The 24,011-nt window shown below is 34.7% G+C and overlaps 1 long non-coding RNA gene across 2 annotated transcripts in view; it reads right to left on the bottom strand.

Annotated features, from left to right (window-relative positions):
• Positions 1 to 297: 297 nt before the first annotated feature.
• LOC150084322 (uncharacterized) overlaps positions 298 to 24,011 on the bottom strand; it is a 29,334-nt gene continuing 5,620 nt past the window's right edge. Inside the window, exons 3-4 of one of the 2 annotated variants that reach the window (XR_016547100.1) lie at positions 7,444 to 7,561; positions 298 to 393 (exon numbers count right to left, since the gene is read on the bottom strand). This is a non-coding gene — a long non-coding RNA (uncharacterized LOC150084322). Of the gene's footprint in view, positions 394 to 7,404; positions 7,562 to 24,011 lie in introns of both variants that reach the window. The other variant, XR_016547099.1, reaches the window with a different exon arrangement.

Below are 24,011 nucleotides of genomic sequence, written 5' to 3'. Positions count from 1 at the left end.
AGCCAGTAAGTAGATTAGTGCATGTTCCCAATGCAGAAAATTGATGCTTCTCAACCTGCATTCTATGTATACATTGCTAACTCATCACTGGGTAAAAATGACAAGAAAAACTTCAAGTCACTCACAGGAAGTGAAATTCAGGCTTATATAACTTTCCATTACTACCTGGGAAAAGTCCATTATGAATAACACCCTATAATGAGCATTATTAAATTATTGTCAGTTTAGTTTAATAATGTTAAAAACACTAGGAAATTTGTTCTTCAATTGTATAGATTGGATCGCAGGGAAGCATAACTAATGTAATATAACTTGCCTTTTTTGTTTTCACTTTTGTTGGCAGCCAATTCAGTTGTAATCATGGAGGAGACTGTTATATAGCGAAATGTGAATCTAGAAAATCAAGGCACTTGTTAAAATTCTATCCAAACTTCATTCTAGAGGAAATGTGTAAGATAAATTTTAAGAAAAATGTTTATTAGAATAGAAAAGAAATGCCAAGGTGTGGGACTTAAAAACAAAATCTGAAATGATTGAGCCTGTGAGAATAACAGAGTATACAAAAGTGAAAATGAGAAAGGGCATGGATTAACCCTATCCTCCTTCATCACTATCCTTAAGAGTAGGGCCAGATACCATTCTTCATGACAGTGCTGCTAGAAAAAGGAAGTAATTGTGATGTGTTGAATAAATTCTGATGCAGCCATTTACTGCATAACATTTATAGGCAAGGTATCACCAATTATACTCTATTATCCTGTTATATGCAAATTATTATTACAATGGATGGAAATTAGACAAGTATACAGTAGATTTTCTCAATGTGCATGTTTTCAGCATTCATGGATTTTAACTTGTAATCCAGATGTAATGACAATCTGTCACAAAGATTTTTTTCCCCTTCTCAGCTCTTATTATAGTGTTCTTTCACAATACGTATTTCACACTATAACAATTCAGCAGGTAATATAACACTAAGACATGCAAGCATAATTTAATCTGAACTGAGGGGAGGATCCCATCTCTATTCCCTTGCAAAGCAAAATAAAGAAATAAAATAAACAACAGAACCAGATTTTTGTAAATAATTTACTCTTAATATAAAAAAATAATTATAAAGGATTTCTAATGTCCAAGAAGGATTTTGCTAACCAAAAATGATAGAGACAGAGAGGGAAGCAGACCTATGGCATTGTTAATGCTTAATATAAATTGAACAGGGTGTGCAGATGTCTTCTTATCTTGCAATTTTTTCCCTTTTTTTTGCAATCATAATCTATTACCTATTTAAAATTTGTATTCAGCAATTCACATAGCATTAAGCAACAAGTAGCAGTGATATCCAAATCCATGTATACATGGGAAAGCCAATGAAAGACATGAAAACCTATTTCCATAAAACAATATCATGTGGTATTTTTATTCTCATCATAACATTAAAAAATGATATGACAAAAATAAAGGATCTTTTCTAAAGGTATTTTGGTCAATCAAAAGATTTCATGACCTTTATAGCAACAAAAAGCAATGAGTGGAAGTCACCACTCTGCTTTAAAAATTGTAAAAAAAAAAAGTCGCCCCACAAAAATATACCAGCACCACGATGGCCAATTGAAAGTCTTCAGAGCCTGTGTTTGTTAATGAGTCTAGTGAGTCATTTGCAAAAATGTGTAGCACATGCACTTTCTTGTAATATTGTGACAACATAGTAAAGTTGTATTTCTGTTTAGTGTGCTATTTACCAGAGTACCAAAATATCATTTATGGAGATGCTGTAAAGTATTTGTTGAAGTGAACAGGCTGAAATGTTTGAGGTGAAATGGTCTCAGATTTTGGTTTCATAAGAATCTCACATTAGTTTAATTTCTTATCATGTGGTACTTATATATAAGCCATTGTATTCAAAAGATTGTGTGCTGCCATCAGCCCATATATTTAGCTGCCACTGCAGCTAATACCAAATTTTGATATCATAGTTACCATGCCAGTAGGAAAAGGAATAGATGTTTGTCAGCGTTGAGTCAAATTGGGGTTTCTGTGTTTTCCCCAAATTCCAATAATAACGAGTTAAAGAAATAGTTTTAGCATTTATCATATGACACAAAGAAGTCCTAAGCGTTTGCTTAATCAGCAAAAAACTTCTTAAATATTCCACTCCTCACATAGTGTGCTGGTCCAGCCAAACTCCAAATTTTGCCAAGCTGTCAACTTCAACTACCACTAGAGATAATTTATTTAGCCAATTTACAACCCATTCGCTAAAAGAAAAACTTCCTATGATCCTCTATGCCTGTAATTTGAATTTATGTCACTAGTTCTAGTATCATTTATAAAGGGCAAATTTCCCATTCATTCATTTTACTATCCCCCCCTCCCTCACTCACCAGGCTTATTATATCCTTGCATATTCAGCATCCTTTCCCATATGGGTACCCTTCTGCCAATTTCAACAAAGGTGTTACTTGCATTTGGACCTTTTCAAGAGGTGCAATTTTTTTTTTTTTTTTTACCCAGGTGCAATCTCCATACCTGAATGCAGTACTGAAAGTGTGGTCTCACTTCTTGACATATACACTTATATTGTGACCTCAGTAGTTTTGCAAGCAAAAAAAAAAAAAAAGGGAGAGAGAGGGAGATACTGATAGGACACCATGGACCTTCCATGAAGCCTGGCTACACATTAAATGAAGAACTTCATGCCTACCTAGATTGTTATACCCCCCCCCCAAACATATTTAATTCAACTCCTCCTAATGTGTTATTTTGGGGTTTTTTTTTTTTTTTTTTTTAATTCCCCTAAGTGGAAAACACTGTATTTTGTAATATTAAAAGAGCTATCACTTTTCTGACCATCCCTGAAGACTATCCAATTTCTGAATGATACCAGTATGTCCTAGTCATTAACGACTCTCCCAATCTTGACATCACCTGCAAATTTTGACATTGCTCCCTGCATCCCTCTGTCAACATCATTCAAGAAAATTAGAAACAACAGTGGCCCCAGCACTGATCTTCAAAGGGCCCATAACCAGATTAGGCTCTGATCACTCTTCACAGACCAATCTGAAGAGTAACCATTAATCATAATCCTCTGCTCTTGGTCCTGCAGTCATCGTGGGATCTATCTAAGGATTTTACCCGATATCAATGTGTTCCAGTTCATATAGCAAACTCTTGTGCATGACAAAGTCAAATGTTTTACTAAACTCCAAATAATATCAAAATTAATTCCTATTCCTCCTCACAAGTGACTTAAAATAGCTAACCACATTAGCTAAACAAGATTCTTCCTGGAAAAAAACATTTCTTTCAAAATACCATTTCTATCTAGCGTGCCCTTATGTTGAACCATATGAACCATGATTTTTAATTGTCACCTCCATTTTTTTCCCTATCAGTTAAATTACATCAAATTGCCTGCAGTTACTTCACTTCTAGAACTGCCACTATAGATTGGTGATATTCTGGCATGTTCCAATCCAAAGGAACCTTTCCTAACTCCGATGTTGCTCTCATAATTAATCTTAATAGCTCAATGTACATTCTCTTACTACCTTCCTCAAGTTTAATGGCTACATGACATCAATTCCACGAGCTTTATCTACCTTCAGGTTCAAAAGTTTTTCTAATCAATATTACTAATTACATACTGCTCAGCTTGACTCACATACTCACTATGAAAATTCTTTCATCTGTATTGATCAATATGCTGTACCTATCCATCGCCAACGTCATCAGTTTGGTTATCTACAACTTCCCATAATTCCTTCACGTAACGGTCTGATCAAATTTGTTTTCTTTGTATTCACATAAATGAAAAAAACACCTTGTTCCCATTCTTTGCTCTCTTAGCCAATGATTTCTCATAATCAGCCTTCTCGTCTAACCTTTCCTATGATACTATTACAGATCAAGTTATGGCTGTTGTATGCTCCATGAGTGTAAACGATTTAATGTAGCTGAACAACCTTTTGGTCTTACTGGTAATATTGGTTTTCCTGCAAACGGATCTCATCCAACAACCTAGCTTAGTGACAGACAGGAAGTTTTCAATATTCTGAAATTTCTTTCTCATGATAAAATGTTATTAGCATTATCAATAGTAGCTTACTGTTTATAAAACATAACTATATTTAATGGCAGTCAATATATATACAAAATATGACAATGGAAATAAGGCTCTGGGCACTAAGTATTCTAATCACCATAATCAATTCTTTTCTCTGACACTGATATAAAAATACAGAATACTTTAACTAAATCATAAAACAAAATATTAATAAATAAAAAATATAATAAATAATTAACAAGGTATGTGATGATTGCTTTTCCCTCTTCACAAGCAACTAAAATGGTTCAATGATTAAGAAAAAAAAAAAAAAAATTCCCTGTATTTCTCAACCTTAATAATCAGTTCTTTATCTTCATAAATAGGTACTAAAACACAAGGTTTTAACACTAAAAGTAAGGTCTTGAAAGTTATTGGCAAAGGAAACTAATATCCATGTGATTGCTGAAGGGTAAGATGCCCTTCAAGAATCGCATTTTACTAAACTAAAGCCTTGAAAGTTAATGAAAGAATTAAAATTTAAGGTTATGTCTAGTATTAACCTGTTAATTATTCTAACAGATAGTATACAGTAGCTTACAGAATTCCTATCATTCTGTTTGGGAAATTGGTTATTAAATAAAAATTTGTAATCTAATTTCAACTACTGCGTTAAAATATCCCCCCACATACAATCCTATGGTACTGTAAATTGATTATTAGATTGCAAACAATATATAATGTTTGGTAGTTAAGCAATTAATTTTAAAAATATTTAATTCTGGTTAATATCATAGATTTAATTCCTTGCCAAGACCTAATGGTCTAAGTTCTTGTGGGGACACAGCTTTGGAGTAAGATCATGAACAAGAAATATTCAAGAATAGCTTTAATAATGTATATAAATGATGGTTATAATTGAACTATACTTATAAAGAAACAACTGAATAACAATGTATTAAAGGAAATACAAAGAAACTTGCAACGAGCATAGTCCATGAAATGCCGAAGAGATAGAAATATCAACAAAACATTAGTCTGAGAGACTGCTATCAAGGGCCAAAGTGGCACACTGTAAAATGGGAACCTACTCTACATGATTACCATAATTCACAGTATGTTCGAACTTCTAAAAAATGGTTTTCAAAACAAGTCTGGGGTAATGTTTCTGACATAGCTGTGAAGCTTTCTCAAAGGTCTGAGGTTACAAATGATTTCAACTGCTGCATTAAAATTTCTCTCCCCCCCCTGCAATCCTACAGTACTGTAAATTGATTACTGCAAGAAACATACATTTTGTAGTCATGATGGCACAATGTCCTTCAGGTAACCCTGCAACCAGAAGTCAAGTGGATTTTGTCAGTTTGTACAGATCACATTTTTTTTTTGTACTGTGCTATACGGTGTATTTATAAGGTATGCAACCATATACATGCACCGATAATACCATGTGATTGTCCCTGTGATGACTGCTTTTCCACTGCAGTGACAATTTCTTCTTCCATCTGGTTGTTGCAGTAGTTTTTATTCCCCTTCCTGGCTTGCATTAATACATCTCATTTACTTGAACTTTGCAAACGTCACATAACACAGACTGTCAATGGGTCTCATCAAAGATACCTTTCGTGTCTGCATTGCTAGTGTTTTCAGAGTACAGCTCCATGAGGAGATAGCAGTATGCATTGGCTTTGTAATGTAAGATATACCATCAACTGCTCACCCACATGCTTTTATATTCATAGGCAACTACAGCATCACTCTGACCACAGGTGGTACACTTTTGAACTAATGTTTTTTTTTTTTTTTTTTTTTCTGCATCTCATAGACTATCCCTGAGCCTGAGGGGGCATAAACTCAAATTGTGGAAAGACAGTTGAATAGATGTACAGAAATTTGCCTTTAACCAGCAGGTAGTTGACTGCTGGAACAAAACTTCCATCTGTCATTGTGGAAATAGCTTAAATAAATTCAAGGAGGAACTGGGCAAACTTTCAGAGGAAATGAATGTGTAAAATTTTTTCTTCTTCTTTTTTTTTTTTTTTTTTGGCTGATGCTACATAAGCTTGCTAGCTATCACATGCCTCTACTACTACTGCAAGTTTCATTGTATTTCCTTGTAATAAATCCCTCTCCAAGACAACATCTGATAGGGATTGTTAATTATATCCACCCTGTATATGAATCTGCAATAAATTATGTTTGTACTGCTTAAATGACAAATTATAACAGCTAAATTCATATTTGGAGAATAAATTTCATTCCTGATAAACTTGTCACAAATACCAGCATTATTCAAATGAAACACACCAGTTGTTTGTTTCAACTGGTGTGTTTCATTCAAACAAACACACACATCTTGGAAATAACCAGTTGGGATACTGCATGTGACAAATGGCTATGACTGCAGAGCAAATACCAATACTTTTCAAAGTCAATGATATCAGACTATTACTGATAGCCTACAGTGCCACACTGAATGTCTTGTCACTACAGCGGGCTAACAAAAAAGGCAAAGTGGCTGAGTTGCTTAATTCATGGCAGAGTGTTGCTCCATAATAACAAAACCTCACAGCCCTTGAAATTCAAACTCAGCAAATGCAAAAAAAGAAATCAACAAAATTGATATGAGGATACAGATACACATTTTCTTAGTTTTAATGAACTGATTTCTTGGTATATATAATGTATTCAATGATAGCCTGGTTTACTTTTATTAATGTTTTAATAACACATCAATAACAAAGGCTATCATGTATCAAAACTAGATAAGGAAAGGCCAAATAAAAACAGAACAAGGATTTCAATGACCTATGGTAATGGGTCACCATGTCAAAAAAGTATACAAGTATAAAGAATAAAATCAGCCAAGGATAAAAGCTGTTTTATATATAACTCAAAAAGTTTGAACTCGAATAGTTCAAAAATTATAAAAAGGTTAAAAACAGCCGATACATGGTCATTGTCAGATAAAATCTGAATAAGTGTATCAGGCTTAGTCAGATCATTTAGTCCCAGCAACAGATATATCTATCAATTAATTACACTGAATCAGACAAGAAATTTAGTGAACAAACTTGTAGAAGTTGAAGTAAGCTGATAAAAGTTAATGCAGATGATTTATTCCTATTCCATTGGTAAAAACATAACAGTAATCTTAATGAATTGTTTAGCATATTATTTTAAAAGAATTAAGGAAGGGTGCTCGATAAAGAAGTGATAAAAATCTTTGCATTTAATTTTATTTTATGAAAAACTAATATTCTATTATTTTAATTATGGCGATAAACTATAAATATAATGATTTTGTCAGTGAAAGAAGAATATGTAAGAATACGTTTTGTCAGTTGATACTCCACTTTTTAATAAACATAATGTGGTGTTAAGAACAGGGTTACCAACAGTCCAGGATTGTTCTGAACTGTTCGGGACCGGCATCACATCAGGGAATTCAGGTTTCTTGGAAAGTCATCCATAAGTCCACACTCCTGGACATTTCATCAGGTGTCCAGAAATCTAACAAAAAGTTTTCAACCCTAATTAAGATGCTGATATTTTACTTTATATAAGAAAATTTTACACAACTTAAATTTCAACCACTTTAGCATCTTATGAAGAAATTTGATTTAAAAAACAAAACTTTAAAAAGAAAAATTAATATACTTATGACACAATTTCAAAGGCAATTAGTTGTTTTTAACACTGTCTTCAAGTTTGATTAACATATTTATTTCAAAAGTCACAAATTCTATTTAGACAACAAGAACTGAAATATCTTAGCATACAAAATGGCAAAATTCAGTGTCATGATCCACTTTATTATGCTTACAACTCCTATACTAGATTATGAGCACTGACTAAATGACATAGTCAGTGCTCATAAACTAGTATAGGAGTTGGCAACTGGCAGCGCATGGGTCCTTTTTCTGTGGCACACACAGCATTTGAACAACAAGCTAAAATGCTGCCTGCCTGGGAATTCTGATAAACCAAAAATGCAAAAACAGAGAAACAAGTAACAAGAAGGGAAGTTCATAGTGTTTGATATAATTTAAAACAAACTGGAGATCAACTGGAGAAGTTCTGTTTATACTCAATACTCATGGGGGGGGGGATGAATAAGTAAAAGTAAAAACATGACAGATTTAATTTGGCAACAACCCTCGAAGAATTTACTGCATTGCACTTACCATTACAAAGAATAAACGAAGGTGGCACAGTCTAATTTGGCATAAAAAACAAAGTGAAATCCAAAAATGTTGTTCCAATAAAATACAGAACTTCTGCATGCCTCTACAAGCAAGACAGTGAAATCCTATATCTAAAAGTGAGTGTGTAAGTGTAAAAAGGAGATTTACTTATTCTTTACTCAAGAGTAACAAAGTAATATTTTCTGAGTCACAACATCAGGGAAATGAAAAGCCTGTGATGAAAGTAGTTTTTCAAGAACAGTGGATAAGCAAATACATTTTTATCAAAAATGTAAAACTGTCTTATTTGGTAACCGACTGTTTCTGTTATGAAAGAATACATATAAAAGCAAATCTGAATGTCTCACTGGTGAATCTAAAAAAAAAATATTAAATAAAACTGGCAAGTTGAAAACCACTTGGATGGGTCAACAAAACATTTTCAAGATACAACACATTCAAAATGAACCAGGAGTGTGTGCTAACTACGTAGTGGTTAAAATAATTGCAAAAATGCCTTTTAGTGACTGAATTTGTAACACTGTACTAACTGCACTGTACTAACATTATGTTGTACTAACTGTGATTTAAGTGTGTATACAAATATAAGGCTTTGGAGATCAGTCTTTCTGTCCAAAATCATTCAAGGCATATAGAAGAAGGAGAAGTAATTCATTTAAACATTTTTTTTGTTATTCAAACAATTTCAGTTGAAGCAACAGATGAAAGTAATAACACAGAATGGTTACTGATATTATTCATCTGTAGAATTGATACTACCTTTAAGTTTCATGAACTAGGTGGCTTGCATAGTTTAAAAACACTGCAACTAGTCAGGCATTTGTTATAATACTGTCAAAGGAACTCCCTTCTAACTGAAAGTTAGGAGTCAATATATATATTGTCAATATAGGAGTCATAAATGACAATTAATATATATTGCAGCTCAGTTCAATTTACAATTTTCCATTTCCATGATAATACCTTTTAGTTACACTTGACTAAACAGAGTTTATAACTTCTGAAACATGTAAAAATTCTAGTTTTGCAGTCTTAAAATTCACTGGAAATACTTAAATTCATCTGAAAATTTTGGAATCTTCATGAATAACTAATTTATTTCATGCATTTTTTTTAATAAACTGAACTGATCATTTAACTGTAATTAAAATTTATAATAAAGTAATGGTTTCATAATGCAAAATTATACTGAAACCATCAAGCACTAAAATAGAATATTATCATAACACTTTCAAAATCAAAAGGAACTTCCTTTCTAATTGAAAGTTAAGAGTCAACAACATAAGACTTAACTATGTATCTACAACTCAGTTCGATTTATAATATTTTCAAACAGTAAATAAAGACAGCCTAAAAAGTTTTAATTCCATTAACTAATTGTGGATTTTCTTTTCTTTTTTTAAATACTTTCCTCAAGCGCAAAGTACAAGTAAAGTACCCATATTTTTTATATAAGTACTTTACTTAGATTGCTGCTGCTCTATCAGTCTAGTTACGCATTTACTCAAAGACAAAAAAGATATACTAGAACACGGGAAGGGAAGTGGCATTTCATTACTTAAATATACAAAGAACCTTCACTTAAAATGAAGAAAATTTCTGTCTCGGTATCAGGGTGGAATATGAGGAACTTTCAGGACATGCCATTGATCTAAAAATAAACAGTGGCAGGCACACTACATCCCTTGATACAAGTAAAAATATATGAATATCCAAAAGCTAAGTTACAACATTTTCATTTTTAAAGTGTAACTGCAAAAATTTTTGCATGATATCTGATGTCAATACAATTTTTTAACACGATAAAGAAAATCAGAATATGATTTTAAGCCTAGGAAATGCAAACCAAGTGAGGCATAAAAATGTACCTAATTAAGTGTTTCTCTTTCTATAAAATGAAATGTAATAGCCTGCAAGATTTAGAGCAGTTCACCACTAATAGCAGGATAGTCACAAGCTGAGGTTTCAGGGTTATGGCAACAATACAAAGAGTAAGGAAATGTGTCCTGAATGTATGCTCAATGTCAGCCAAGAGTTACAGCATCTGAGGATAGCCACTGTCTGCCAGATAAAACAGGGAGACGTCTAGCATTCCTCACATCTACTTGAATAACCTAGTGATGAGATATAGCCAAAATATGTCAGATGCATACGAGATTGATGCGCTACGTAGCAACCCCAGTTTGCTCAAGCTATGTAAAGAAAGAGGCTATGCCTGACATGTACTATGTCCTTTTATAGCTTGAGGCTTTTGCCCTGGTCTTAACCATGTGTACTTCATTTACATCACCACCTCATATCTCACATATTATGGATATAAAAGTAAAGTGCAGCCATTATCAACCCACTGCAGGGTGGAAGCCTCCCCAACAATTCATGCTGAGGGAAATGGACCATAATCTGCCACGCTGGTCCAGTGCGGGTTGGCAGATCGACCGTATTCAGCAGTCAGGGGCTTGAACCCCGGTATATCTCATCCCTAAATGTTCAGGTGTTCACAGTGCCAGCCTGCTCATCGAGGAGACCCAAATCAATGTCTAAACAATGGTCTGGGTAAAGGAATACACTTTAAATAAATAGCAGTACACTTCTCCACTGTAGAAGTGCCTTTTATTTAGAGTAATGCAAAACCAAAACTCATGGTAATATGAGATTGATGCACTAAGTAGCAAACCCAATTTTCTCAAAACTGTGTACAGGAAGAGGCTATGCTTGACATATACTATGACTTTTTAGCTTTCGTAGCTTGAGACTTTTGACCTAGACTTAAATGTCCATTTTTCAATTTGATAACAATGAAATGTGCTCATATGGCATTTCTCACTACTTTAAACAGATTTGCAACAGGTTGCTGTTGTTAAAATCAGTCTGGTTAAACATTTTCCCAAAGATAAATGGGGGGGGGGGTGAAACTAAAAAGTCTCTTCCATTTTCAAATTCAGAAAACTGTAACAAGTGCAACTGTCAGATGATACTATATAAACAACCATAATTTCAATAATACTGATGCCTCATCTATCACAGCAAGCTTCACAAAATATTTAAATCTGCAAAAACAACACACCTTTATTAAATAAGACTTTAGAATGGTAGACAGATCAAAATCCACTAACCTTAAACAGGCAATTAACTGCCCAGTTAGGAAATTGCTGGAGCAATGCCAGTTGCTAAAAACCAATGATCAAAAAGTGAATTTCATATTGTTTAAGGATTTTCTTTTTACTTATTTCATTATAATGATTATATTCATATTGGGATGAATTTTTACAGTGCTATACTGATATTTTCATTACAATTACACTACTGCTCCAAGTCTACAAATATACAATAAAAAATGGGTCACAGGTTAGAGGGGGGGGGAGAAGAAACACACATAGAATGGGCAATTGAGTATCAATTAAAGATAAAAATCCCAGATGACAATGGCTTAATCAAAAATTAGATCATATTTCTCCATATTTATTAAGTATTACTGTATGAAGTAAACTTTGAACAAAGCTGTATATCTATTCAGTTTAATTATAACTACACAATATTTATTACTCTTCTCCCATATACTGCACTTCTTTTTTTGTCTCTTTTCCCTTTATATGTATCTTTACAAGTGACACCACATTCATAAGTCTTACATAATAATATGCACAAAGCATGCATGGACTGACTAATGCTAATAATACTGCATTAAAACTACATTTAATCTATGAATTTCTTTTTTCTGTTCATACTCTGGCACAACAACCAAGTCAGTAGAGTTTACAATAAATCGTCAATACAAATATTTATCGTATTTAGTAGTCACGGGCTTGAACCCCGGTCCACTCAAAGAACGCGTGCTATGCACTCTCGCTCCTGACCACTGGGCTACGTCAGACCTCTATACAAATCATATGGAACAAAGAAATAATAACTGCCAGATTTCTATTTGCCCAATTTTAATGAAATGGGATAGATTGGCAATCTTTCTAAAAGGCCCAAATATAAAATTTCATGAAACTCCATCGTGTAAGTTGAATTTTTACATGCGGATGGATAGACAGACATGGTGAAGGCAACAGGCACATATGTATATATATAGCAAATATGCCAAATGATACAAAGAAACATCTTATACGGTATCAGCAAAGTGTGTGTGTGTGTAGGGGGGACGCACCTCTGTCCATTTGGCCATTCCTTCTAATAATTTGTTCAACCCCACAAACTTCTCTCTGTAACACTAGGTTTATTTCAACAACCAATCTCTGGCTGCAGACTTTTGCACATCTATTCTGCAACCATCCTTTTAAATTTCAATTTTTGCTTCAAGCCCGATATACCATCATCAATATCATTTATAAATGATATTGATGATGGTATATTGGGCTTAATGTCCAAGTTTGCAGACGATACAAAGGTTGGCAGGGTTGTCAAGGACACTACTGACACTATGCTGCTGCAACAGGATCTGGAAAGGTTGAGCAGATGGGCTGAGAGGTGGCAAATGAAGTTTAACACTGACAAATGTAAAGTACTACACATGGGAAACAGCAACCCCAGAGCAACGTATCAACTCTGTGGTACAACACTGACAGTGGTAGAGAATGAAAGGGACTTGGGGGTGGTTGTGCAGGCAGATATGAAGTTCTCTGAGCAGTGCAGACGGGCTGCAAGAGTAGCTCATGGAGTATTGTCAATGATATACAGGAATTTTTCCAGCAGGGATAAGGAGGTGATTATTCCATTGTATAAGGCGATGGTCAGGCCACACCTAGAGTACTGTATACAGGTCTGGAGGCCTCATTTCAAGAAGGATGTAGAGCTGCTGGAACGAGTACAGAGAAGGGCAACAAGATTAGTGAATGGAACAAAGGGGTGCTCTTACAAAGAAAGGCTTAAGTTTTGCAAATTACAGTGTCTGGAGACTAGGCACCAGCGAGGTGATCTGATAGAGGTGTATAAAGCCTTGAATGGTTTAGGCATGCTCAATGCTGATGGGATTCTTCCTCTAGCTCAGAAAAATCACCTGAAAGGGCATAAATTCAAATTGAGGAAAGACAGATGTAGGATAGACGTGCGGAAATTTGCCTTTAGCCAGCGGGTGGTTGGTTGGTGGAACAGACTTCCATCCCTTGTGGTGGAGGTTGATAGCCTAAATAAGTTTAAGGCTCAGCTGGACAGGTATTTTGAACGAACAGAGGGGTGAAGTGGAAGTGGTTTTTTTTTTTTTTTTTTTGGCTGATGCTGCATAAGCTTGCTTTCTTGCATCAAATGCCTCTACTAATGCTAATGCTTCCTTGTGTGTACTGTTGTCTGAGAAATAGTAAAAATGCCATTTTGTTTAATCCACCCATTTAAAACCTCAATTAGGTTTCCAAACAGCAATTCACAGAGCCCTAGTACCCTTTTGTAAACTATTAACAACAAATAGATTTTAATGAAACTATACACAGGTGAAGTGTTTTCAACTCAACTATTTAGTTCTAAGCAGTGCAGGCAGTCTGCACTGCTTAGAGCTAAACTATACAAATACTTCCAGGTCTTTGTCATTATTGACTATCTTTACACTGATGAATCGATAAATTCTACACACTCCCTAAAACGAGGTACACTATTTGAGATGAGTCCTAACCACTGTTTTATAAAAAATGATTACCTTTGTCTCTGCTGGCAAAATTAATATCACTGACAGAAATTTGTGAACTTTTCACAAATTAGTGAAATTTGCACGAAGCTCTAAGCAGTACAGGCAGTCTGCACTTCTTAGAGCCAAACTATACAAATACTTTCAGGACTTTGTCATTATTGACTATCTTTACACTGATGAATCAATAAATGCAGTACATTGCACTTACATTGCATTATATCTCAATTACTGTTTTTGAACCTATCCTAACAGTTTATCTAGAGCTTGCTGAAGCGGCACACCCTGATTACAGGTAACCCTCATATAACACGGTGGTTAGGTTCCTACAAAATCTCATGTAGTGCGAAACCATGTTATACAGGACTAAGAACCAGTACAAAAAAAAAAGGGGGGGGTTACGTTCCAAAAGCTAACAAAATACACATTTTTATAAATCGGAAAATTACTTTTTGTTAAAAAAAGTAATAACTGAACAAATGTCTTACAAACTATGATACATATATGTCAGATAATATACTTTCATTTAATTTTCTTCCTTGTCATTGCTGCTAAGCACAATTAAATTAAAATGTTTTCTCTGTTGCAGAATATTTTCACCTTCTGAACTTTCTTCTGCAGCATCTATATATCGTGTATCTTCTGCTCTCTTTAAAAACTCAGCAATCTCGGTTTGTTTGCCTTTGCTTGATAGATCTTTGTAAATTTTTTGGTATGGAGCTAAGCATGTTCGAAGCTCCCTTTTGAACTTTGTGCTCCTTTCAGACAAAGGATCTGCGTTCTGCCTTCCCATATGCTTTTTAGTGTGAAAGTTGGAACTTTGATCTGCGCTATCATCCTTTTAATTGATTTGGTTTACATCCGATGCCATTTCCACTAAACCGCTTTGCCAGCCTCTTTTTCTACCAGTAATTTGTGAACGTCTTCAGTAGTCTTATCATCAAAACCTTCCTCTCCTACTGACTTAGCAAGTTCTAATATCACATTGATTCCGTTTTCTGCCGATTCGACCATATTTCCTAAATAGCTAATTCTGGCCATACATTTCCCCAACAAAATGTCTTTTGAGGGGTGCTTTTTTACTTTCCTTAGGCATAACTTAGGGCTGGAATTAGATTCACAACAAAAGAAATTATTCCAATACAGTTCTTAAGAACAAAGTTTAGTAATACATACCCGAAAAAATTTATAAATGATCAAATAAAGGCTAAAATAACCTTACAAAAACCTTAAAAGTTACGAACTTCATGCTTTGAAGTTAATTTTTTGTGGTCTCAAACAAGCACTAGTTCGATAGCATAGAACCTAACATGGGGATTTCCCAACAAAATAAAATATGAAGAGAATTTCCCAATATTTTTTTTTTTTTTTTTTTTTTTGCATAACAGCTAGCGAGTCAACAGCAGGGATTCAAAAAAAAGAATGGAAATGTCGAAAAATTACATTCAACATAGCAGGATTTCCCCAGCAAAAAAGCTCAAAAATATCATGTTATGCCAAGTTTTCCCCAATTTTCTAACCATGTTAGAGCAAAATTGTGTCATAGTGCTGTGTGTTGTACAAGGATTGCCGCAATTTATCAATCGTGTTAGAGCGAAACTGTGTTGTAGAAGTACCATGTTATATGGGAGGTACTTGTACTGTGATTAACTAGCCTCTATCATCAGCAAACCAATTTAAAGTTAAAATAACTAAATAAATATGATTAATAAATATTAGGAAGGCTGAAGAACCCTACACTAATCCTCATAAGAACCAGACTTGTGATCTTGGTCCATGAAAAGAAGTGACTACTTATAACCACTATCTGTCTCCTACTGCTTAAACATCCCTTTATCCACTGTAGTATTTTACCATTAATTCCAAATAAGTCAGTCACCACATGGGAAGAGTAAAAAACAGTATACTTGAAAAAAAAAAAAAAAGCACAAAAAACAACCACACTTTAAGAACAGCATTATGCAGAAATTCTCCTTTAGTTGCTGTGTGACAAGGTGAAATCTTTGCCTTGCTTGTTAAATTTATATTATGCTGATATATCATGGATGACTGTTTTCTACAGAAGCATGTTAGAGGCAACAAGAGGAGGCAATAACAATCTTGATCTGGTTATCAGTGATTCTTCATGCATTAAAAATCTGCAGGTAAAAGACCCACTGTGCGGCAGAGATCATAGTGTGCTAATGGGAATATAATTAAAGACCCAACTACTATCAAGGGTAAAGGGAAAGGATTTTGCTTTCATAAGGGTGACTACAGAAGTCTCAGACAGTTTTTAAATTGTGTAGTGGGACCAACTGATGATGTTACCAACAGCAAATTCTAAAGAGGAAATATTCAGGGAAGAAATCAAAGAAGCTACTAAGCTTTTCATAGAAATGAAGAAATACTGTTCAAGGCTAAGACCTAAATGGATGTCAGATGAACTACTGAGACAAGTGACAGAGAAGAAAAGCTACATGGGATGCATATAATTTATCAGGTGATACAGAAGCCTATGGAAGATATAAATTAGTCTGTAATCAAGTCACAAAAAGCAGATTATAAGTAGTCTCTAGCAAAGAAAAACAGCAAAGACTTCTATGCTTATATTAACAGTAGAAGGAAGGATTGAATCACAGTTGGACACTTGACTATAGGTTAACTGTTGACTAACCTGCTCACGTTGCAGACATATGGCACACTGTGCATCAGGAGCATCTTTATTTCCAAAACGTGTAAAGCCGAAATTCAAGTAACTGTCATCATACTTTCGTTCTGGTCTTTCATTAGTTGGTTCCTATTTTTTCACTTCGGATTTCTGGGGAACAAAATGCTGTATTTTTCATCCTCGCTTTGAAGTATGACAATACTGTTTTCATCGACCACAGTTGCACTACTATAAGTACTTTGCTTCTTGTTTTAAAGTTCCTTTTTTTCAACCACAAATCCATGGTAATTTAATTTAATAATAATATTTCGAAATACTAATAATTATAAAAAAAATTTATACAAGGAAGTGAGTTTAGTTATAATATCGGTTCACTTCCTCCTCTCCTTCAACCCGTGTACTCCAGACTAAATCGCATAAGTATGGCATACTTGCCATACTAGATCACTAAACTGCTACCTTTTCGTAGGTGTCATTACTTCTACGCATATTTCTCTATGCAAAGCCCGCCAAAATAGTGTTCCGTGGTCTATGCCAGTATATTAATAACGGAAAAAAAAAATTGTTATAATGATACAATAAGTGGTGTACGCCACAAATATTCAAAATTTATTTATTTATTTTTTAATTATTAATTACGATTTTTCGCAGAACACTTGCTCACGTCTCACGGAACACTAGTTGAGAAATGCTGCTTTAGGGAACGGGATGCCAGAAGTTTATCAAACTCTAATGAGGAACTAAATGACTTTGTGATAACTAAAAGGAAAGTAGAGGAGAAATTGTGAGGATAGACATATAAAAAGCACCTATGACAGATGGAATCTATCCAATTATATTAAGGAAGGCAGCAAAGGAGATAAGCATATCCTTAGCCATAATTATGAGAGCATTCTTGAATTCAGGGGAGATCCCTATGGACTGGAGAAGTGCAAATATATCCCCAGTTAATAAACAGGGATCAAAAGGTGACACAAGTAATTACAGACCAGTTAGCTTAATGTCTGTTCCAAGGAAAAGAATGGAATCACTGGTTAAAGAAGTAATGCGGGAGAAGGCATGCAATTACAGCATGGATTTGTCAAGGGACAGTCTTGTCTAAACTATCTGTTAGGTTACTATGATGCAGTGACCAAGGAACTGAATGCAAAAAAATTTTTACATCATATACTCAGATTTCAGGAAAGCTTTTGATGCTCCTGCACATAAAATACTGCTGTACAAACTGAAGCAGCAGCATTAAGGGCAAGTTACTGCTGTGGATAAAGGACTGATTAAGTGGAAGAATTTATCAATGGGCACTGCTCTTCTTGGACTAATGTTATTACTGGAGTTCCCAAGGGTTCAGTGCTGGGTCCACTGTTGTTTTTAATATTTATCAATGATAACAATGAAAATATATCAGGCTTAATGTCTAAGTTGGCAGGGTGGTTACTGACAGTCATCAAGGTAACCCAATGCAACAAGATCTAGGAAAATTGGGGTCGATGGGCTGAGAAATGGCAGTTGAACATTGACAAATGCAAAGTACTGCAAATGGGTAGCAGTAACCCCAGAGTAACTGTGTAGTACTACAATCAGGGTAGTGGAGAATGAAAAAGACCTGGGAGTAATTGTGCAATCAGACATGAAATTCTCTAAGCAGTGCAGACATGCTACAAGGGCAGCTCATGGGATTTTGTCAATGATATACAGAAACTTTGCTAACAGGGATAAGGTGGTGGTTATCCTTTGTACAAGGCCATGGTTAGGGCGTCTTGAGTATTGTATACTGGTCAATAGTCTTTAGGAAGGATGTAGATCTGATGGATGCATACAGGTACACAGAAGGGCAACCAGATTGGTGAAGGGTACAAAAGGGTGCTCTTCCCTAGAAAGGCTTCAGTTTGCAAATTGCAGTGTCTTGAGACTAGGCACCTGACGGGAGATCTGATTGAGGCATTTAAAGCCTTGAATGGATTGAGTAATCTGAATGTAAATGGTATTCTTCCACTGTTGTTGTGGAAGTGAATAGGTTAAATAAATTAAGGGAGAACTAGACAAATTACTGGAGGGTATGGATGGGTAAACTTTTTTTTTTTTTTTCAGCTGATGCTATATAAGGTTGCTTTCTTTCTTGCATAATTTGTCATTACTACTATTAATATTACTATATAAAATTTATATAAGGATATATAGCCATCAAACTTGTAAGATCATGCTGGATGGTCTGTTTATAATTAAATACTATTTTTAAAATTCTATGATTTTAAATTCCTCAGTAACACTGAAAAGAAGATTACAATGAAGCCCTCATTGTAATACAAGCTGATGTATTCCCACTATCTTTGTAGTAAGTATTACCAGGTACATATATTGCATCAAAAACTACTATTTCCAAGAAAATGTAAGTAAATATTAAATAATCTGTAATGTTATTAAATAAATGTATTAGTAAATGAATAGAGAAGGCCTATACAATGAACCAATAAGAAAATTTCAATATTCTATTTACCACACATATAAAAAAAACATATATGGATCTCTTATGACCTCAGTGGCATATAAATTTTATATTACACCAGTCCAAGGTGTAACAGGAGGAATCTGCCAAATTTCAGGGATCGGTTGATTCCTTGAATGATTTTAAGCTAAAAAAAAAAAAAAAAAAGGAAAAAGATGCATATGAGATTGATGCACTACATAGTAGCAAAATTTTTTTTTTTTTTTTTTTTTGCTTGAAAAAAAAATATGCAGATTAAAAGAAAAATTATCAACGTAAGTCTAATTCTGGACAGTTATAGAGCTATGCTGTTTGAATTTTAAAAATGGCTATGGAATTTCAAATAGTAAAAAAAAATCATCAAAACAGCAAATAAAATTAGCACATAATATACCTAGTAAATGTTTATTTATACTAGGTATTGGGTCTTACTTTTATTAATTTTCCATTATTTTTAACCATTCAAAACTCCACAGCCATTTAAAATCAGACCCATGTTGATATGATTTTTTTTTTTTTTTTTTTGAGTGCTTAAAATCACTCAAGGAATTTACTGTGAAGTTTGGAACAATCTTACTCATACATTCTCCATTGTCTGTTGGTATAAAAGGGTTAATTTAGTGTCACTGAATGTTTTAACCACCATGTATGCTTGAAATGAAATTGACATAAATAAATAGATTTTATTTGTATTGCTTTTACTTATTTTTTGTAAGTTTTGAGTACAGAATAAGAAAAAATTATCGAACATATTTTCTTCACACATCTCATTTCCACTAAATGAAGGACGACATTAATACATATTAACACAGCTTTCTCCTCAAATTCACCTAAGTAGCTTGGCATTTTTTAAATACTATTCCTGTTTTCATACTCTTTTGCAGTAGTTCGTATTGACTGTCCAGAATATAACTAACTAACACTCACAACACACACAGCCTCCAGAGGCTCACTCAACACAATGTTTGTATCTGCGGCTGCCCTTATTATTTGAAACAATTGGCCAGTGTTGGTGTCTACTGCACAGTTCCCAATAAACTGAAGGAGATACAGAATCGCATTCTGTCCTAAAAGCTGTCCCAGGCCGATTTCATCTTGCCTGGGGACAGGCACCAAGTGGCAGCTGCCCAGGTGTTCATTGCTCCCTGGTGGCAAAGTGGCCTGGAGTTTCTACACCAACACAGAGAACAAAGGTGGAGATGGGATATTGCCTTGGAGCCACCATGATACACACACACACACACAACCCCTGGATGATGGAAATGTATATATAATTGTATATAAATCTATATAATTGTATAAGTCCCAAAAGCTTCTCGGAAAATTAAAATATACACCAAAAACAGCATCAAGCCAGCACTACTTTCAGCGTAATACTATGCAGAAAACAATACAACAGCCTCATAATAAATACTCTTCCAGAAAGTCTTATTATTATACTGTTTTCAAGGCATTTATTAATTCTCTGATATCATTCATTAATTCTCTTACCCAAACAATATAATCCAGTCTTATAATTAGCATTTTCCCACAAAGGTTTTAACAATATCCCTACAATTATTTTTAGGTGCATTCACGTATACATGAAGTGCCTCTTGTTTGTTCATGTCTGTTCACATGCATGTAACAACTTGACTCCCAGTAGACAAATTTTCATATCAAACCAGTCTGCATTTTAAGAATTTTCTGATTTTTTGCTAGTGATAAATAATCTCAACTACATTTTTAATGTAATTTCAAGTTACTTGAAACCTACTCCATCACATCACAATTTTTTTACAATTGCATTATTTTTATTCCAATAAAATTATGCAAAAACAGAAATATCAAAGGATGCATATTCTTATCAAACATAGCTGGATACAGACTGGGTGAAACCTTATGCTTTCTGACTTCCTCAAGCAGCTGGTTTGGTGGCTGTTCCTCATTTTAGCATCCAGCAGTAGTTTGCCTTCATATCAACAATCCATTTCCATTGGTACATTTTCCATTTCCTGCTGATCACTTAAACTACCTAAATTTTACAAGAAATAGTTGAAATGAGAGTGGAAGAAATATACCTTAACAGTCATATTGTAGCCTAGTTTTATGAACTTCTTCAGCATATCACTCACAATAATCCAGGTGTTTTGTTTCCCAAAAAATTGCATACTACATTTTTAAAGACAGTCCAGAGTCTTTTTCACTTTTCACAGATTCTTTATATAGCAGCTGCTTGCAGATTTCAGATCCAACAAAAATTCCTTCTTTCATTTTTTATATACAGTATAAGCAATGGGAAATCTAAGTGCAAAAATACTTGAGACAATTTCCTTCCTTACTCAAAGCTTGGATGAAATGTTTCATTAAAACTAGCTTTATATGCACAGGAGGTAACAGTACTTTGTTTTGATCTACTTGTTGGTCACACTTTCCTTTCCTTTCCTTTCCCCAATATTCACTTCTTTCTCAACTTGCAAAGAAAGCAAGGCATTTTTGTGTTATAGTAGTAGTGGCATGTGATGCAAGAAAGCAAGTGTATGAGCTTATGCAGCATAAGCCAAAAAAAAAAAAAAAAAAAAAATCACACCATTCCCTCCAAATGCCTGTCCAGTTCCTCCTTAAATTTATTTAACCTATCAACTTCCACAACAGATGGAAGTTTGTTCCAGCAATTAACCACCCGCTGGCTAAAGGCAAATTTCCGCACATCTATTCTACATCTGTCTTTTCTTAATTTGAATTTATGCCCCCTTAGGTTTGTAATCAGAACAAGTGGAAGGATCCCATTAGAATTCAGCATGCTCAACCCATTCAAGGCCTTATATACCTGAATCAGATCACCACGCAGGTGCCTAGTCTCCAGCCACTGCAATTTGCAGAACTTAAGCCTCTCTTGGTAAGAGGATCCCTTCATTCCCCTCAACAATCTTGTTGCCCTTCTCTGTACACGCTCAAGCAAATCTACATCCTTCCTAAAATGAGGCCTCCAGACCTGTACGCAGTACTCAAGGCATGGCCTGACCATTGCCTTATGCAGAGGGACAATCACCTTCTTTTCCCTGCTAGCAAAATTCCTATATATCACTGACAAAACCCCATGACCTGCCCTGGCAGCTTGTCTGCATTGCACAGAAAACTGCATATCTGACTGCACAATTACTCTCAGGTCTTTTTCATTTTCTACCACCTTAAGTGTAGTACCACACAATTGGTACTTTTCTCTCGGGTTACTTCTACCCATATGCAATACTTTGCATTTGTCAAGGTTATCCAAATCCAAATATATGATATCAAAATTATTTTTTGCATTCAGTTCCTTTGTAACCACATCATAATATCCTATCAAATTTGTCAGACAAGACTTCAGTTGCCACTTCTTAGCCCATCTGCCCAAATTATCTAGATCCTGTTGCAGTAGCACACTGCCATTAAAAACCCTGCCAACCTTTGTATCATCTGCAAACTTCGACACTAAGCCTGATATACAACAGAGGACCCAACACCGAACCCTGTGGGACTCCACTAATAACATTAGTAACATTAGTCCACGAAGAGAAGCACCCATTGATCACCACCCTCTGTCTTCTCCCACTTAACCATCCTTTTATCCATTGTAGCAACTTACCCTTAATACCATTCTACTCCAATTTGTACAATAGTCTTCCATGCGCAACAGTGTCAAAAGCTTTCCTGAAATCCAAATATATGATATCAAAATTATTTTTTGCATCCAGTTCCTTTGTAACCACATCATAATATTCTATCAAATTTGTCAGACAAGACTTTCCCTTAACAAACCCATGCTGTGTCTGAATTATTGCTGCAGTCTTGTCTAGATGATGTGTAATCAAGTTGCTGGCCAAGTAGCAAACCAATAACTTTAAACTCTCCACACACTAGCCAACAATGATCCTTGCAGTGAATTTTTTTTCAAAAAGAAGCTTAACATTTTCATTTTTCTTTTTAAGTGTGCTAAATGGGCTAGAAGAATGGTTGCATACTTGTTTCCATTATGAAGAACACCTTTGAGGCTTTTCTTCAATATACAAAAAATTCCAAAAAGTTCATAACTGCAGGAATGTCACTGCAATGTATCATTCAGCTTGCTTCAGAAAAACGGGAAACCAATTCTTTTCCAATATAATTATGTCATAAAAAGTCTGTTCTGGGATCAGCAGATTCTTGGATTTCAGTCCTGACCCTAAAAGCTCTGCAGATCCTTTGGGTAGATTTAAATAGCTCATGAGATTGTTGAGTTCATTTTGTATAAACAGCTGTGATCTAGAGTTCTGAATTTCTTCATCACAACACTTTATATCACCCTGTAGATCACAAATATCAGATTCAGAATCTAATATGTTCAAAAACAACTGGTGGAGGTGGTACCAGTAGTCCAGGTCCATGGGGTACTGGCCTTACAGCTGAAGTGATGATATGGGTACATAATGCTCTATATTTCTCTTTAAAGTATAACCTGCTACATTTACAGACCAAACATAGCAGTCATTAACACGATCCTTAGTCCCTCCACACCATCATAACAGCAAATGTCAAGGGTTCCTTTTTACATTTCCACAATCGTAAGTCCTCCATACATGTATGGCATACTTTGAGGCCCAACTGACATCTTGGTTGCCTAATTTAATTCCGAAATACACAAATGGAGAAAAATATATTTGGATTGTTCATACAACCACAAGTTGCCATTGTCTAAGACACAGAATATGAAAATCACATTTGAAGAAGATACAAGTAATCACAACTGCACCCGAAAACAACTGAATGCGGAAGAAACACTTTGTAGGTTTATAGGGCTACCTGACTTGCAGATATCTCAATATGTCTAAACAGATCTAGGCACATTCATACCTGTCAGTCACAAAGAATGTAGTATGCATATTATGTATAAAAGAAATGTGCATGTAAGAAAACAATTATTTATAAAAGATCTGTACATGTTAGGTAAAAAAGGTTTGGATTTTTAGAATTAGCACTAAAAGTACACCCAGAGTGTTATTTGACTT

Source organism: Mastigoproctus giganteus, chromosome 6 (assembly GCF_048544385.1).
Source record: "Mastigoproctus giganteus isolate SK-2022 chromosome 6, ASM4854438v1, whole genome shotgun sequence".
Taxonomy (NCBI): domain Eukaryota; kingdom Metazoa; phylum Arthropoda; class Arachnida; order Uropygi; family Thelyphonidae; genus Mastigoproctus; species Mastigoproctus giganteus.
This window is presented reverse-complemented; position numbering and strand designations above follow the sequence as displayed.